We start from the raw sequence: 18,473 nt of genomic DNA, 5'->3' as shown, positions 1-18,473 counted from the left end.
AGGAAGATCTAAGCCCTCCCCAGCCCTAAATCCACACCCTCTACTTCAGAGAGGGGACTGCTAAGAGAATCAGCAGCAGGTGGGGTGATGAAGAATAGAGAGATCATGTGACAGAGGGAAGAGCACCAGAATGAGAGTCTGGCTGTGAGTAGCACTTTGTCCCTTGCTAGATCTGTGACCTTGAACAGGTTGCTGAGTTCATTCAAACGTTTACTGAGTGCCTTCTGTGTGCTCAGGGACGAAGCATGAGACAATTCCCTTATGTGCAAAATGGAGGAAACAGTGCCAATCACACTGTGATGGTATATGGATCAGCGCCTAGAATTGTGCCTGATTCATAGCACATGCTCCATCAATTCTAGATATTGCTATAATGATTGTATAGTAGGTGCTCATTTGTTTTTAACGCCCAGGCTGTTTAGGCATGGAAAAACCTGCACAAAACAGGACCATGGAAGCCAAAGAAAAAGAGAGTTCCTCTATAACATGCTTGGTGTTCATAACCACTATGTGAGTTGGGTGGCATTTTTATTTCACAGAGAAAAAAGTAGGCTCGAAAGTCAAGATCCAGCAAATACAGTTGATGCTCACTGCATCTATGTGTTTTCCCAAATTTCCCAGCTCCCCTGCATCTAGGCAGGCCTGTGTGACCAGTTCTAGTCAACTGACTATGAGCAGAAGTGGCAAGTGACACCAGCAAGATAAGGCAGAGAAAAGCCCCTGTGCATCCCCTCAGCTCTCCCTTCGTCTGTCCTGGTGATTATGAAGGTCTCATGATGAGATGGCAGAACCATAATCTGGACTGTGGAGGTGGAAGGGAGCTGTCTGATCCACAGGGGACTTTGCACATGCCAACACAAAACAAAGCAATGCTGGTACGTGTTGAGTGCTGAGACTTAGGGGTAGATTTGTTACACAGCAGAGCCCATCCTTAACTGACGAAAAACCCGCTCTTCTGACTAGACGCTTTTCCATCACACTTTCTCCATCCACACTTCTCTTGGAGTTGTCTACACCTGCTGTTTTACTTCCTCACCTCCCATTCACCTTTTGGTCTCTTTGGTCAGCCTCCTCCTGAATTTGCCCTGTTTCTACTATCTTCCTAAATCCAATTGACAATGTTAGATTTTTTTTCACAAATGAATTTCTGAGGAGTGTGACTCTGCTGAGGATATTGTATTAGAAAGTGACAGAAAACTTGACCGAAAGTAACAAACAAAAATAAAATTCATTGTATCAATCAGAAAAGGCCGACTGGGAGAGGCGACTCTAGGGATGGTGACCACCATGAATCAGCAATGTCATAAAAGACCCCAGTTCTTCTCCTGTCTCCTCTCTGCCATCTTTGGTGTGTGGACTTGACCCTTAAGCTAATTTTCCTTATGGTCACAAGATAGCCGCCACTGTGCCAAGTATTCCATGCAGTCTCAATGAAGTCCAGAAATAAAATAGAACCATCTCAGCCTTGCCTCTGCCTTAAGAATAAGGAAACCTTTTGCAAAAACCCTCTGGAAGAATGCCTCCTCTCATGCTTCCTTGGTCCTAATGGGTCACAGGCCTACTTCTAAGCCAGTCCCTGGCAAGGAGAATGGAATGACCACCTTTGGCTTCCATTATGAGGATTCGCTCTCTGGGGCTGGGAACATCCATACACTTACGTCAAGGAGAACAGATACCTCTTGGGAGAAGGGAAGAGGGACATGTGTTGAGCAGGCAACACAGGGCCCCTGCTGCAGTCTCCGTGACAACTTCCCTTCCCTGTTCTTCTACTACTATGATCACTTTTTCTTGGTGTCCTCTTCCTCTGAAGGTGCCTTGAATTTTTATTACTCTGAGGTTTTATGCCCAGATTTTTTTTGGTTTTTGTGGTTTTTAGTTGTTTTTTTTTTTAAATGGAGTCCTGCTCTGTCACCCAGGCTGGAGTCCAATGGCATAGTCTCGGTTCATTGCAACCTCCACTTCCTGGGTTCAAGCGATTCTCCTGCCTCAGCCTCCCGAGTACCTGGGACTACAGGTGTGTGCCACTGCACCCGGTTAATTTTTGTGTTTTTAGTAGAGACAGGGTTTTGCCATGTTGGCCAGGCTGATCTCAAACTCCTGGCCTCGGCCTCCCAAAAGAGCTGGGATTACAGGTGTGAGCCATTGCACCCGGCCCTATGCCCAGATGTTTTCTGGTCTTACTCCATACCCTCTCCCTGGCAGTCTCATTCAGCCCATCACTTTAATTTCCATGTATAATCAAGTGTTTCTGAATGACAGCAATGGGGATACATTCTGAGAAATGTGTTGTTAGGTGATTTCATTGCTGTGTGAACATCGTACAGTGAATTTACACAGACCTACACTACACACTAGGGTGTGTGGTATAGCCTATTGTTCCTAGACTACAAATAACATGTTACTGCGCTGAATACTGTAGGCAACTTTAACACAGTGGGAAGTATTTGTGTCTCTAAATGGAGATAAAAATAGAAACAGTACAGTAAAAATACAGTAGCATCATCCTATAGGACCATATGCAGTCTGTCATTGAGTAAACCGTTATGTGGCGCATGACTGCGTATGTCCAGAAGACCAAATCTAGCTCACTTGCTCTTACCTCTCTCTTGAGCTTTGATGCCAAATATAAAACTCTCTGCTTCTGACACGAAGTCCCAAGAGATCCTGAAACTCAACATGTCTAAAACAGAACCGATCTCGCCCTTCCCTTCCCAACTTCCTCAAAGTTGTTCTTCCTCTGTCTTGTGTCTGTGGTTTGGGTTAGTGGAATCACCTTCCACTCTTGACTCCTCCTTCTACCACACTAAATTAGTCATCACACCCTGGGACTCAAGCTTGAAATCTCAAACTCATCCATCCTCCCTGTCTTCATACCGTGCATGAGTTGGAGCCTCACCGTGTCTCTCCTGGTGTATCACACCAGCCTCTTACTGGCTCCTTTACACAGCCACCAGAACAATATTTCCAAACCACAGGTCACATTATGCCCCTCCTTACCCACACCCCCCACCCCAGCTCCTGAAAACGCCCACTAGACCTTCCATGAGCAGGTCACACCTTAGCCATATCTTCACCTCACCCCATGTCCCCCTCACTCTGCATTCCAACAACAGTGAAATTCCATAAGACGTCACCACTTTGAGCCTTTGTGCATGCTGTTTCCACTGCCTGGTATCCCCTGCAAACTTCTATTCTTCCTCTAAAACCTGGCTTAGTCATCACCTCCTCCAGAAAACCTTCCCAGATTGCCTTCTGATAAAGTTAACCAGTGCCTCCTCTGTACAACAGCTTTCTTCATTCATTCAATAAACATTTCCTGAGTACTCACCATGTGCCAGGCACTGGGCTACAAGTAACAGGAGCAACACCGTCCCTGCCCTGCAGGAGGGAGAAGAAAAGGAAACACAGGTTCATAAGATTGTCAAACAAGAGCAACTGGCAGAATGAAGGGAAGGGCCTTGGGGAAGACTTTCAGAGGCACCTGAAGTATACCTTGGAGCTTGTCAGAGGAAGGGGAGCAAGGGGTTCAGACAGAGGGAACAGCATGTGGCAAAGCCTTGAAGTGGGAAGGAACATGATGCATCTGGGAAATACCAAAATGGCAAGGCTGGACCTTGTACACACTTAACTTGTTGGGCTGCTCAGACCGGGTTCACCTGCCCATCTGCCCTACCAGGAGGAACCCCTAGAGGGTAGACTTCACATCTGACTCACCTCTGCCTCTTACCAGCCACAGGACAGTGCCCAGGGAGAGCTCAGGACATTTCTGATGACGGAAATGAAAATGGACCTAACAAAAGTATCACTTGTTGCTACGCTCAGGGTTGGGGTTCAGCCCCTAGTCTTTTGGGGTTGAAAGACTCAGAAAGCCCAAATCTTTTGGACCTTTCAGCTGAGGTCCAAAAGGAGCGGGTGGATGAGCAGATAGCTGAACAAACACTCAGGGGGCTGGAGGCAGGTGAAATGTTTTATTCAGCAGCTCTCTCAGCAGCAGCTTACTCACACTAGCTCCTTTACACTGATCACCTTTATTTTGGCTGCCTGCTCCGGCTCTGTGGCTCCTCTCAGCAGCAAGCTCCCACACACACCTGCGTGGCCAGCTCTCCCTTGCTTCAGGTTCAGCAGCTGAACTCTTTCCCTCTCTGGGCATGAGCAAGCCGAGCTGTGTCCTGGCTCTCCCCTCTACATCTGCAAAGACGGACAGCTCTGGCTTTCTCTCTCTTTCTCTGGGTACAAGTGCGCCTGTATAGTGTCAGCAGGGCAATTATACCTTTTTCAAATGATAGCGGCATAGGGCCAAGGCATGGCCTTCCCATGTTATAGCTACATGACTGTGATAACAAATGGAGTTATATGCCTGCAGTCTAAACTCACTGAATCATGCCGGCCTGGATGTCTGCCTCGGCCTATTCTTGACCAAAGCACATTCATGTACCTTACACTTGTAAACTGGAAGGCTCTCTGTCCAGGCAAGCTTATCCTCAGGGAAGGGGTTAGGATGGAACTCCTTTTCCCCACCTTGTGTTCATACCCAGACTCCCCAGCAGCCACTTGGCCTCATGGGTAGTAGGAGTGACACTGCCACCACTGACCCCTCCAGGACAGTGCTATATTGGTGACCCTCCCCACCTCCCCGAATTCATATGTTGAAACCCTAGTCCCCAATGTGAAGGTATTAGGAGGTGTGGCCTTTGGGAGTTGATTAGGTCATGAGGGTGGACCCTTCACAAATGAGATTAGTGCCCTTTTAAGAAAAGGCCTAAGAGAGGTGAACTCTCTGTCTCCATGTGAACAGACAGTGAGCAGTCAGCTGTCTGCAAGCAGAGACGAGTTTGCCCCAGAACTCAACCCTGCTGGCACCTTGATCTTGGAATCCCAGCCTCCAGAATTGTGAGAAGTAAATGTCTATTGTTTAAGCCCCCCAGTCTATGGTACAGTGTTATCGTAGCCTGAATTAGACAGACAACCATCTCCTGGTACATCCCTTTGGGCTCCTCCACCCAGCAAAAGGATGTGCAGATCCACCCCATAAGAGAGCTGCAGAGGGGAGGATGCTGGAGCTTTCTGGACCCCGCAACCCCACTCCATCCCTGCACTGCTGCCCCAGCCCCACCACCTGGCCCCCGACCACTCAAGTATGCCGAAGACAGCCCGTCCTTTCCTCTCTGAAAATGCGAGGCCCAGGCTGCTCTTTCACATATTTGGACACAGAGCCCTATGCCACCAAACCAGCTCATCCCAGCACTTTAAAGGAAGCCCACAGATACAGGCAGAATAAAGCCTGGGCTTCAGGATCCTGGCTGGGTCCTTGGTTGAGCCAATCCCAGCAGCACAGAGGCCCAGAGTGCCACCACTGGAAAGAGGCTTGCTGATCAGCCCGTTTCCCCGTGCCCGCTTCAGACCAGCAGATGGAGGGAGGCCCGGAGATGCTTTCTGGTCTATGAAAACTCAGCTATCCAGAGCAGAAGTTCACCCGAGGCCACCTGAATCGCCACGCAGGACTCTGCCCAGTATCCCACAATAGCTCTTGGTGCCTACAGTTGATGAATCAGATGAAAGGGAGGCAAATTGGACAAAGACTTTGCCCAGGGCCCGGCAGAGATGAGACTCCCAGGAAGGGCAGCCCACCCAGGCTGGGGACAGTTGAGCCCTACAGGAAGGAAAATGTGGACCCTGTACCCACTCGACGCCCCCACACCAGCTGGACCTGAGCCAAGAGGTCCTGGAATTCTACCCTGCTATGCTCCTGCCTCTTCCTGAGGACTCTACCTAGGTGGTCCAGGATACCCAATCAAAGGAATGATGACATCAGGGCAATTTATGAGAATATCTGAAGGATAGAGAAGAAAATATCTCAACCACTATATCCCTTCCTATCCACTTTTTGAGGTTCCAGTTACCTGTGGTCAGCTGCAGTCTGAAAATATTAAATGGAACATTCCAGAAAGAAACAATTTATAAGTTTTAAATTTTGCACCATTCTAAGTAGTGTGATGAAATCTCATGCTGTCCCACCACGTCTTGCCCAGGACATGAACAGTCCCTCTGCCCAGCATCTCCACATCATAGGCTCTACCTGCCTGTGAGGCATTTAGTAGCGAGCATCACTGTCAGATTGAAAAAACACAGTAGGCAGGGAATGGTGGCACATGCCCGTAATCCCAACACTTTGAAAGGCCTGGGTAGGAGGAGTTCGAGACCAGCCTGGGCAATACAGTGAGACCCCGTCTCTATAAAATAAATAAAAGAAAAAACATGGCACATTATATATAAGACTCAGTACTCCTGGTAGTTTCAGGCATCCACTAGGGGTCTTGGAATGTATCCCCCATGGATAAGAGGGGCCTACGGTATAAAGATACCTAGAACAATAAGCCAAAAAGGTATTCGGAACCACTGAGGGCAGGGGAGTTCCATATAGAGGGTGATGTGGAATGAGCGTGAGTATAGATAAGCCTGGTATGTGCAGACACCCAGCCCCTTCCATTTGCTTAGGATCTTTCTTTTTCACCATCTGCTTGGAGACAGAAGACAGGTGCAGCAGCTTCAGGACCCAGGAAGTTTAAAAAGGAAAATTTCCCACATTTTATAGCCTGCTAGCCTGAGGCTGGCTCTTTGTTACTGACCTTTCCTTATCTGGCATCTCACCTTTTAAAATGATCTTCCCTTATCTCCCAGCAAGTTTTTCTGCTTCTTCAACCCACCCCTCCCCTCCCCACCGGAGAGTGACTCATCAGCACGGTGCAGGAGGAGATGAACAGTGCTGATCAGGATGTCCAGGGGGCGCGCCTAGTAAGGATGGGCTCCCTGCTCCTCCGGGTGTGGCTACAACATGAGGGTCAGGTCTGGGACCTGCTTCGGTGGCGTGAGTGGAGGTCTGCTGAGGAATGGGCTCTAAGGGCAAAAGGAGGCAGTTCTTAGACTTTCCACAGTAATGGAGGCTCCCACCCTGGGCATACAGCTTTCTCCGTGAACGGGAGTCCTCTGTCGACACCTCTCCCTGAATTAAAAGTGTTTAGGGCCCTGTGTCTTCTTCCCCTCCAGGCTCCTCAGTGAGGGAGTAACCAGCTCCCTTCGGGTTTACATCCCCTTCGTGAGTGTGGCAGATAGCCACCTCCTGATCCCACCAACTGTGGCTGCAACCGATACAGAAAAGAGAGGGGGCACTTTGCTACTGGATCCAGGATTCTGAAATGAGGAGATGATCCTGGATTATCCAGGTGGCTCTAATAAGGCAGAGACACACACAGGAGAGGAGAAGGCAATGTGACCTTGGGGGCAGAGACTGTGACCACAGCCAAGAAACGCTGCAGCCATCAGAGGCTAGAAAACATAGCTTCTCCCCTAGAGCCTGCAGAGGAAGTGCAGCCTGCCAACACCTTGATTTCAGCCCAGTGACACTGATTTCAGACTTCCAGACTTCAGAACTCTAAGAGAAGAAATTCGTGCTGTTTTAAGCCACCAGGTTTGCGGTAATATGTTATAGGAGCCACAGGAAACTAAGTCAGCGACCAGCCTCATAGGATTCTTTTCCATGTGTGTATTCATTCAACAAACATTTAGCAAGTGCCATACATGCCAGGCACTGTCATAGGCTCCACAATGCAGCCGTGAACAGGACAAGGCAGGCCCTGCCCCATGGAGCTGCAGTCCGGTCAGATAACCGCCTGAAAGAGCGGTGCCTCCGATAATTACAGACGAGCATCACAGATAAGCAGGAAGCAAAAACAGCAGCTCAGAAAACCCACACAGACCTCCATAAAATAGTGCCAATTCCTGTACAAATTATATACAAATACACTTGTGAAGACAGATGTCACCTTCAGAGAAAACACAAGGCTATCTAGATCCCAGCTGTGCCCCAGAGAACAGTACAGCATGCGAGAACAATACAGGTCAGAGGAAGCAGGCAGAGTCCCAGACACACTGCCTTTCTTCCCCTTCAGGGGGTTCAGCCTCCTGCAGAGGGGCCAGGTACAGCCATGGCAGCTGCAGGCCCACAGAAATGGTCTAACCCCTCCGGGGAAGGCCCCGAAAGGAAAGCATCCTGAAAGAGTGGCTTTTCAATGTTGACACAGATATTGCATGGAATTTACACCAAAACTTCAGGGTGAGCTCATGACCTGGGCGAAGGCTTGCTTCAGATGAGTCAAAACATGTTGGACCTCGGAGACTGCAAGCTCCCACAAACAGCTTGCTTTGCTACAAGCAAGTTGGTCACATCAGGCAGGCAGTGACCTCATGTAATCGTCCAGTGTGGTGTAACCCACAGCAGACCATCTCCAAAGCTTGGTAAGCTCCCCTGCACCACCCTGGCATTACCAGATACCTGATTCTGCAACATATCTGCTGATCTTCTTGACCACAGGACTCGCTCTGAACAACCGGGAAGAGAAGTCAGGGACAGGGAGGGGGAGGGAAGTGGCCAGGACCTTCCACATGCTGCTCCTGATCCCTCATTCCATGACCTGTGAGCCCCAACCTCTAGGCCAGGCTTACCAACACCCCTTCTTTCCACTTCTTTTGAGGATTATGTAAGACAACAGATGGAAATACACTGGAAAGTGTGAGGTGCTAAACCAAGGCCGAGTGATGCTTTTTAACCTGGAACTACTCAGTTGCCCCTGAAAGCAATGAACTCTGCCATCTTCGCAGGTGCAAAAAGAAATCGTCCACTAAATTGTGTTTCAGTAGCTACAACTGTGTGCTCACTAATTCTTCCACCCTTTTCACCCACCTCCAGCTACTCCAAGTGTGCAGCTCTGTGGCAGCTTTGAAAGTGGGGTACTGTGTAGTAAAGAATTAACTTTACCCAGAGATGTCTGGCCATTGGTGGAGGTTCCTGGGAGGTACCTCTAACTCCTGGGGATGTCCTGCCTGATAAGAGTGTCTTTGTTTGCCTGGGGAGTCTTGGACCACATTGAATAGCCTAACAGCATGATTTATGTTGGGGGCTTTGAACCACATAGTATCAGCTCCAGAAGGGCTGAAGAAGTCCAGAAGTACACCTCCAGAAGGGCTGGAAATTAAAGGTCAGCCACACAGGTAGTCCACCATGCCTACCTGTCTGAGCCCCAATAAAAACTATGTACACAAAGGCTTGGGTGAGGCTCCTTGGGTGGCAATATTCCACGTGTACGGTCACACATCCTGGCCAGGAAAAGTTGGTGTCACCCATGACTTTACTGGGAGAGGATAACTGGAATCTTTGCTTTTGGAACTTTCTGTTCCATGCACTTCTTCCTTTGGCCCACTCCTTCCACTGAGATAAACCATAAGCGTAACAGCCTTCAGCTGGTTCTGTAAGTCCTTCTGCTGATTTATCAGATCTGAGGGTGGTCAGACCTGATCCCCTCCCACTCCCACCACCCCCCAGCAGACAACTGGCATCAGAAGTGAGGTGATCCTGGGGACTGGCCTTGCACTCTGTAACTTCTTAACTCTTTGTGCCATGGGTGCCTTTGGCAGTCTGATGAAGTGTGGACTTTTCTGAAGGTGATTCTTAAATGCACAAAATAAAATATATAGTATTCAAAAAAACCAGTTACGTTGAAAGGTGAGTCTCAAAATATATGCTTCTTTATTAAGATATTAAATAACAAGTTATAGTAGAGATTTACTATCTACCATAATTTTGAAGTAGCAACAAACAGCCAATATTTCGAGATATCTGCAACAATGATAAAGAGAGGCAGATTTAAACCAGGCGCGGTGGCTCACGCCTGTAATCCCAGCACTTTGGCAGGCTGAGACAGGCAGATCACTTGAGGTCAGGATTTTGAGACCAGCCTGGCCAACATGGCAGAACCTGGTCTCTACTAAAAATACTAAAATTAGTTGGGCATGGTCATGGGCACCTGTAATCCCAGCAACACGGGAGGCTGAAGCAGGAGAATCACTTGAACCTGGGAGGCAGAGGTTGCAGTAAGCCGAGATGGTGCCACTGCACCACTCCAGCCTGGGTGACAGAGCAAGACTCTATCTCAAAAAAAAAAAAAGATGCAGATTTATATTAGTGTCAATGTCACAGGTGTTGTATTTTGTTTCCTACATTCACAATTGAAATTAGTTCTAAATTTCAGTTAGAGATTAGGGGAAATAAAGGTCTAATTTTTTTTCTCATCCAAGGTCACAAACCCCATAAATTCTATCCCCAGACCACCAACAGGTCTATGGAAACCCTAATTAAGAAGCATGGCCTAGAGCTTGGATAATTATCTTACCCTTCCTAGCTGCTTAAGGAGAGCTGTCACTGTCAGTGTTATTTTTAATAATAATAATTGTAGTGAATCCTCATCGAACATTTGCTCTGTGTCAGCCATAATGAATGTGAAAGTGCCATACACATATGAGCCATTATTTTTATGTCTTATCACTTAATGAGCTTTCTGATTGAGTTAGGAAAACAAGAGCTGACTTTTGGTATGCTTAATACGGGCGAGGCACATACCAAGTGCTTCCAATGCATTCATTCTTTCATTAGGCCTCACAGCAACCTGATGAGGTGAAACTGTCATTCCTCCCATTTTATAGACAAGGTAAGTGAGGCTTAGAGAGTTTAAGCAACCTGCCCAAATGATAAGGCTAGTAACTGGTGGAGCAAGGAATTCAAATCAGGTGTCTGACTCAAGACAGCACAGTTCACAAAAGTTGACAGAATGGCACTCAGCAAACCAGGGTGGCCATGGTGGTGCCACTGGATGACCTGACCACAGTGATCCTGTGTCCAGGCAGAAAAGACTGACCACTGACTGGAAATAGAGATAACTCAGCACAAGGTCCTGAACTGCCTGAATTAACAAGTCAATGATTACTGAGGCTGTGGGGAAGTTTCTGTGCTAAACATTAGTGTTCCAATTCCAGAACCATGGGGTCATGAAGATTAACCTGCTCAGTGAAGAGCTTCCTCGTTTCCCTAAGGATTCCCTTGATCTGCACACCAAGGATCCTGCCGGTGCTTTATGGTCTAGCAACATCCTCAATATCAGGCCACTGTGGCCTTTGCTTTCTCCAAAATCATCATCACCATCATTTTCATCATCATCATCATCACCATCATCTTCATCATCATCATCATCTCAGAAGATTCTTACTTAGAATGGACTCCAGATTCTACAGAGCAGCTATTGGCATCCAAGCTCATCCAAGGACCAGGATGCCTGGCAGAGGCAAAGGCAGATGGGGAGGGGAGGGCTGAGACAGAGGCAGGGAAAAATAAGCCTTACAACAAGACAAATTACAATACAGGAATGGAAGTTATGTGGCACCAATGCCACCACTCCCCGCTACCACACCCAGTAGCAGACCCTACTCATAGGACACTGTATAATTCCCCCTTAATGAGCTTGATGCAGCCCCAGAATCCTCAACACAGCTCTCCAGGTAGCCACAACCAATTGGTTGAACTTGAAACACGTGTTGCAACCTATTTTTCATCAGATCCATGATACCAAAAGGAAAGGAGAAAATTATACTCTTGAAACAATGACATGAAACAAAAATAGCTAACACTTACTGAGCATTTATTCATGCCAATCCCTGTTTTAAGCACTTTACATGTATTACTCACATTTTCTCCTCACTGCAAGAATCCTATGATGTGAATACTATAATTAGCCCCATTTTCCATATGAGAAACCTGAGGCACAAATCGGTTAAGTCACATGTTCCATGTCACCCAGTGAGAAGAGAGTAAAGTAAGATTTTGAATCCAGCTGGTCTGGGTCCATAACTTGCATATTTAATTAGCCACTATACTCATCCTGTCCATGTGCTGGGGTGTTTTTAGCTATTGATCCTAGCAAAAGACAAAGATGAAAATGGCTTTATAATTTTGCATGTTGATATAAGCAAAAGTGACTTAAAAAATTCTAAAAGACTGTTCGCTAAAGTTTTCAGAGAGATGCCTTTGTCAGTAAATGCATTTTGCCCTGGTCCTGCTTCTCAATACAGCCAATCTCTTCACTTTTTACTTCCCCAATACAGCTCATCTGTAAGCCCAGTGCTGGCCATACCAGAGCCCAGCACACAGCATCTACAGTGAAGACTCCTGGCTGAGGCAGGGCCTCCCCACTCTCCCTCCTCACCTTGTCAGGCCCTCCAGTGCCTGTGTATTTCCTGACCTAACTGCTTGCCTAAATATAGATCCCTGGCACTGTCTAAACTGTCCCAGCTAGCCCTGGAAGTCCCTGGAATCCAAGCATGCTGTTAATACCAGGTGTAGAAGAGAACAGATGCAGAGAAAGCCAGCTCCACCCTGCCCATGGTGCTGATGGCAACAAATCAGATCTCCAAAAAAAACAAGTTCAGTGCCAGAATCCAAGCACTTAACTCAGCCACCATATTACATCTTTTCTTTTTATGGATAGAACTGAGGGGAGCTTTAGGAGAGGGATACAACCCCAGTCTCAGCAACGACAACAAAAAAACCCATACTGCCCTTGTAGGTAGCTGCTCTTGGCAGCAGAAACAGGTGTGTCTTTTGGGATGGCCCAAGGTCACCTCTAATGCCCCTTCAAGGCTCCAAACTCAATGACTGCTGGCCGACGCAGCCAGCAGGTGACCTGCTGTCCGCTTTGCCTCCGTTTTTACCCAGACCAAGAGCACTGCCTCTTCTACAGGTGCAAGGGGTAGAAATGAGAAATGTCTCGGGGGCACTAGACCAGCAGCTCTGAACAATTAACACTGGCAGTCTAGTTATGACCCAGACTGGCATGGAGCCAACTGGGCTCCCACACCCAAATCCTGACAAGGAGTGAAGTAGGAGCAGACTCTGGGAAGGTTAGAGGGCCGGGCTGGCTTAGCCCATCAGAACCATGTCAGCATCAGCCACTGTTTGGAATTAGCTCCACCTCCTCTCTTCCTACCACCCACGCAAAAGGCAAATTTTCAGAAACCCTATTTAAAACTCTCCAAGCACTTTCAACAAATGTTGTAGAGTGCTTTGCAGCATATAAGATTATTCCTTTTGTATGTAGTATTTTATTCACTCTTATATGAAGTCTGAGCATGAGGGCAGACCTCAACGAGGAAGATAGAGTGAAACGCCACCAGCACACAGCAAGAAAGATGGCAGAAAGAATCCTAACCCAGATCTGACTGAGTGAGAAGTCCTAGCTCTTCCCACTATACCAAGTCAATTCTCCACTGTGCTGATAACTCACAGGTGGTTCATTCATCCTGTAGAAGTTCCTGGGTGTACCATGAAGCAGACACAGAATTAGACAGGGATCTCTGGGATTCCCTCAGCCTCCCCTAATTGGCTGCCTGGCTCTTTGCCTCCCTCTTCCCTCACTCCCTCCACCCACTCCCTTCCTGGTAATTACCACTGGAGCAAGTAAGTTAGACCATTAGACACTCACCAACATTTGGTCAGCATGCACCTAGCACTGGCAGGGCAGGGAGCAGCTGAAATGAGAGGCTTAGGCAACCCCATCTCTACTGGGATTATAAATGTATAATTCTCTGCACTTATCTCCAGCATTTTTGTAGAGAAAACATTTCACAAATAGGTCAGGCTTAGGGTGAGTCAGACAGACAGAAGCCATTCACATCTGCTAAGGTCAAGAAAACCAGGTAGAGAGAGACGTTCTCAGCAGTTCCCCGCGGCCAACTCGATCATGGTCATGTGCAATTCTGGTGAAAGCCTTGCTTTGGGAAGTTTTCCCAGAAGCTGTCCAGAGAGCTCCAGGCACATAACTTGGACGGCACCCCATATTTTTCTTTTTGATGGTAGGATTTGGGATTGGTTCACCAAGCTTCTCAGGTCCAGTCTCAAGAGATGCCCAGGCCCCCAGAGGTCACGAAGTTCACACGTGGTCCTTATTCCCGAGGTGCCCTCCACCCTCACTGTGATGCCCAACCATCCTTCCTGGCACAGAAAAAAGCAATATAGTAAAATGATGGCATGGTAAGATGTGAGTGTCACTCTTCCCAGAAATGATGTCTCCACTACCACAGAGGACAGAGCACAGATGGGTAAGAACTGCTAACTGAAGCGCTGACCATTCCGGGCTCCTGGTTGTACAACTGGGTATTGCCTTTCCCATTTTTCTTACCCTGCCTTTCAGACCTTTCCTCTCTGTTTTCTCTTCCCCAGCTGGGATAATATCTTGATCAGATCCTGAAACATTTTGGTCACTTTCAGATATTAACCAATGATCCTTATTTTCAGATATTAAAATTTCCAGGCCAGTCTAAATAAAAATTCGAATGGTTTGGCCCAGGCAAGTTTTATTCTGTCTCCTTCATCTTCCACCCCCCGTTTTCTACCTCTATTCCTGACCCAGAGTGCAAAAACCTGCCTCGGGGAGGGTCAGGGTCTCTTGTTTGTCCCTCCCCACATTTCTACTCCTCCTCTCGAGTCTACCACCTGCTTCGGGCTTTCCAGGTTCCGGGCAGGGAGGAGAGATTGAAAACAAAGGATAAAAGTGTCTTTACATATTTTCTCTTCTGGTTTAGAGTTACCAGATTTTGCAAAAATAAATAAATAAATAAAGGATGTCTAGTTAAATTGGAATGTCAGATGATAAACAACACTCTTTTTTTTTTTTTTTTTTTTGAGATGGAATTTAGTTAGCTCTTGCTGCCCAGGCTGGGATGCAATGGCATGATCTCGGCTCACTGCAACCTATGCCTCCCAGGTTCAAGCGATTCTCCTGCCTCAGCCTCCCAAGTAGCTGGGATTACAGGCATGTGCCACCACACCTGGCTAATTTTGTATTTTTAGTAGAGATGGGGTTTCTCCACGTTGGTCAGGCGGGTCTCGAACTCCCAACCTCAGGTGATCCGCCCGCCTCAGCCTCCCAAATTGCTGAAATTACAGATGTGAGCCACCGTGCCCAGCCAAACAACAAACACTCTTTTAGTATAAGACTATCCCATGCACTACTTGGGCATCCTGTGTTTGATCTAGCAGAACTTCTCAGCTGCTGGCTGCCTCTGGAGCAAGGAGGGTGTATTCATTTCCCACAGCTGCTGGAACGAATTGTCTCCAACTCAGATGCATAAAATAACACACATTATTTTGCTTGTAGTTCTGGAGGTCAGAAGTCTGAAATAGGTAAGCAGGGCTACATTCCTTCCAGAGGTTCTAGGGGAAAATCCCTTGCTTTGCTTTTTTCAGCTTCTAGAAGCCACCTGCATTCCTTGGCTTGCAATCCCTTCTCTAGCTTCAAAGCCAGCAGCATAACATCTCTCCTCTCTGACTTCTGCATCCATCCTCATATCTCATAGCAACCTGTGACTCTCTTATCCCACCCTTCCCTTTTACAGCAACCCTATGACTGCATTGGGACTATCCAGATCATTCAGGATAATTTTCTCAACTGGAATATCTTTGCAGGGGCGGGGGCGCTGTTGTTCAATAACTATCTGGCCAAGGTCTTTCCCTCTCCCTCAAGGAGGGGATTTTTGTGGATTTTTGGAGACCTGCTTGCTGGGGATCCCCAGCATGCCGCATTCTCTGATCTAAACAGCATGGGTGATACCTTCTCCAGCTGACTGCCTCCAATTCCTCAGCTACTGCTTGCAGGTACCCCCCACAGAGGCTTTTTCTGTTGGGGTCTCCTCTCTTTGGCAGACAGAAATCTTGAGTGAAGCGCTTTCTAGTCCCTGGGGCCTGGATACCACCCAAGGGATCATGTCACCTTGGACCGCAAAAAAAACATTCCAGCCCTGGCCCCAACAAATTGTGGAAGTGCATACCACTCCTAAGCGTTTAATCATCAGATTTGGGAGCCACAGCGGGGAGACGGCACACACTTTCTCATTAAAGAAAGCCGCTCTGAGCAATCTTTAACTTTTGATTAGATCTAGGCTGGAGGTGGATGAAGTGCCAAGACCAGGACTTGCAGGACCAGTTGGAATACTTCTTAGCAAGTTCTGCCTGGATGGTCTAGCACCTGTCTTTAAAATGTGTGTGTTGCAGGAAGAGAGGGGCATGGCAAGAGAGCTTGCTTATTGTTCTAAGCTTTAGGTTTCAGCCAATATCCCCAGACGAGTGGAAAAATCTAGCATATCCTTCTGGACAGAAAAAAAATCCAGAAGATAAATTGCAGTAAAGTACAGGTGTTACCTATCCCAGAGGTACTCACGTCTTAAAAAAGGAGAGGGCAATGATTGACTCAAATACATGGGTTGCTAATGAAAAAACTCCCCATATCAACAATAAACTCTCATAGGAAGCCCTGACTCTGCCCTGCACACCTGTACCTGGCCCTGCCTACCTGAACAAGGCACCAGCATTCTGCAGAGGAGCTGGGCCCTAAAACCTACCTGAGCTGACACAAAGAGCCCAGCAATGCCAGATGGAAGACAGCATGAATGGCGCTAGGATGGCCCACAGGCTTAGTTTGCATGCCCACTCTTAGTCCATGAAGGCTGCCACAACCAAATACCATAACAGGGTGACTTAAAGACAGCAGAAAAATATTTCTCACCGTTCTGGAGGCTGGGAGATCCAAGATCAAAGTACTGGTAGATTTGGTATCTGGTGAGGGCCCGCTTTCTGGTTCATAGACGGTGCATCTTGTTGTGTCCCAACACGGTAGAAGGGACCAGGGGTCTCTCTGGGGCTTCTTGAATAAAGACATTAATCCCATTCATAAGGGCTCCACTCCCATGATCTAATCACCTCCCAAAAGCCCCACCTCCTAATATCATTACCTTAGGAGTTAGGATTTCAGCATATGAATTTTGGGGAAAAACAAGCATTCAAACCATAGCAGGTTGGTGGTGGCTGGCTGTATTTGAAAGAGTACTAAGGCCCCTGATGCAGCAAGAAAGAGTGCCACAGTCAGTGCACAGCACCTGCCATGGCATGGGGGGCAGGGCAGAGGCTTGAGGCCCTCTATGGCCACAGAGTCAGTCTTGGGTGTAAGTCCTGGCTCCCTCACTTACAATTGCATGACACTGTGGGAGCTGCTTAACCTCTGGGTACCCATTTCTATAAACTGATAAAATCTATCTATGATATAGGGGTTTAATGAAGTTTAAACAAAGTGATGTTTTACAGAGCACCTGGGGCCTAGTTGCACCCAAACAATGTCATTTCCCTTCTTTCCACATCTAAGATGCCACATGTCAGTGTTTTGGGGTAATTTTTCTTGGTGGCTGTATATCAGTGTGCATAGAGAGAAGGAGGTGTATTTACCATTTAAACTCTACCTCATACAGATGCAAACCCATCTGTAACTGAGGTCGGAGGCATCATTAAATTAATCACTAGCCCTTCCCAGGTGTGACAAAATTCCTCTGGCATTGCTCTTTGGGTGTGCCTGCTAGTTGGAATTCTGCAGAAACAGGTTTTCAGCTTCTAAAGGTCAAGTGGTAGTTTTGCTGTGAGATGATATCACCCTCTCCATACTACACATGCGAACACACACACACTCATACACACACACACACTCACACACACACTCATACACACTTTCTGGAGGCCAGGGGGAGGGAAGCAGGAACTGGAGCCCACCCCTCATCCCCCCGAACATCTGCACAAAGCATGGCTTCATGGAAATCCTTTCGGCTTACTCAAGAGAAACCATTTCAGCCTGACTTCAGATCAGCCTTTGCCTTCTCTTATTAATACTCTGTTCTAGACTAAGCGCTTCTGTAGCATCTTTCCATTATATCTTCCGGCAACCCCATGAATTTGGCATCTTATTATACAGATTTGCAGACGGAAAACTGGGACATAAAGAAGTGCTAATCTGAGGTCACAGTGCCTGCACCGGAGCTGGGTCCAGCTCTATATCCCGGGGCCTCTGTTCTTTCCTTGGGAGAGCCACTTAACCATCCACCGTAGGTCACCCTGAAACAAGTTTGTAAAAAGCTTGAAGTACACTGGGAATTTCTCCCCTCCTAAAGGTGACTGAGAGCTTTGCAAGGTGTCTTTTCCTCCACCTCAAGCACTTCAAAAAGGCAGGAGGAGAGTTCACTTGCACCCATCTGCTCACATCCCACTGTCCTCCATGATGGCGGATGGGTCATCACTTTACCCAGCCGGCAGGGACCACAGTCACAAAGCGAGACCTTCCTTTGCTTCAACAGGCCAGTAGGATCTGGGAGGTATTGTGTGGACAGTGCAGGTTTCTGCCATCCCTCTCCCTGCTCAGGAGACACAGCAGACACAGCAGACACAGCACCCAGGGGATAGCTGAAGGTGTGGGCCAGGGCTGCCATCTGCTCTCTCCCTTTATAGCTCTGAAGGCCCAAGAAAGGCATCTCCACAAGAGGCAGACAGGAAGGGCTCGTGCCTTCAGGGGAGCCAGAATAAAGTGCTGACTCATAGTAGGTGTGAGCAGAGCTCAAGAGGGTGCAGGTTGGGGATGCAGTTTTGCAAGCATGGAGGTGCTAATCCCCTGTGCACCACTTGACCCTCCCAGAGACCCAGGGGAAGGTGACGGAATAAGCTCTATATTAAGCTCCTGAAAGAGAAAAAGAGATCAAATGCTGTTCTGGAGTTTCCAGGCGAA

At 47.7% G+C, this 18,473-nt stretch overlaps 1 protein-coding gene across 4 annotated transcripts in view; it reads right to left on the bottom strand.

The window, feature by feature from the left end:
- The window catches only part of PLEKHF2 (pleckstrin homology and FYVE domain containing 2), a 720,359-nt gene that overhangs the window by 639,173 nt on the left and 62,713 nt on the right, over positions 1-18,473 (bottom strand). The window contains exon 1 of one of the 4 annotated variants that reach the window (XM_064384419.1): positions 3,329-3,379. The exons of 2 other annotated variants lie outside the window; for them this stretch is intronic. The gene's annotated coding sequence lies outside the window, so the exon portion shown is untranslated. Of the gene's footprint in view, positions 1-3,328; positions 3,380-18,473 lie in introns of those variants that run through there. One more of the 4 variants, XM_064384420.1, reaches the window with a different exon arrangement.

This window comes from Aotus nancymaae, unplaced genomic scaffold (genome assembly GCF_030222135.1).
Source record: "Aotus nancymaae isolate 86718 unplaced genomic scaffold, 86718_ANA_hifiasm-v0.15.2.pri h1tg000036l, whole genome shotgun sequence".
Taxonomy (NCBI): domain Eukaryota; kingdom Metazoa; phylum Chordata; class Mammalia; order Primates; family Aotidae; genus Aotus; species Aotus nancymaae.
Note: the sequence above shows the minus strand (reverse complement) of the source record. Positions and strands in the feature narration are given on the sequence as shown.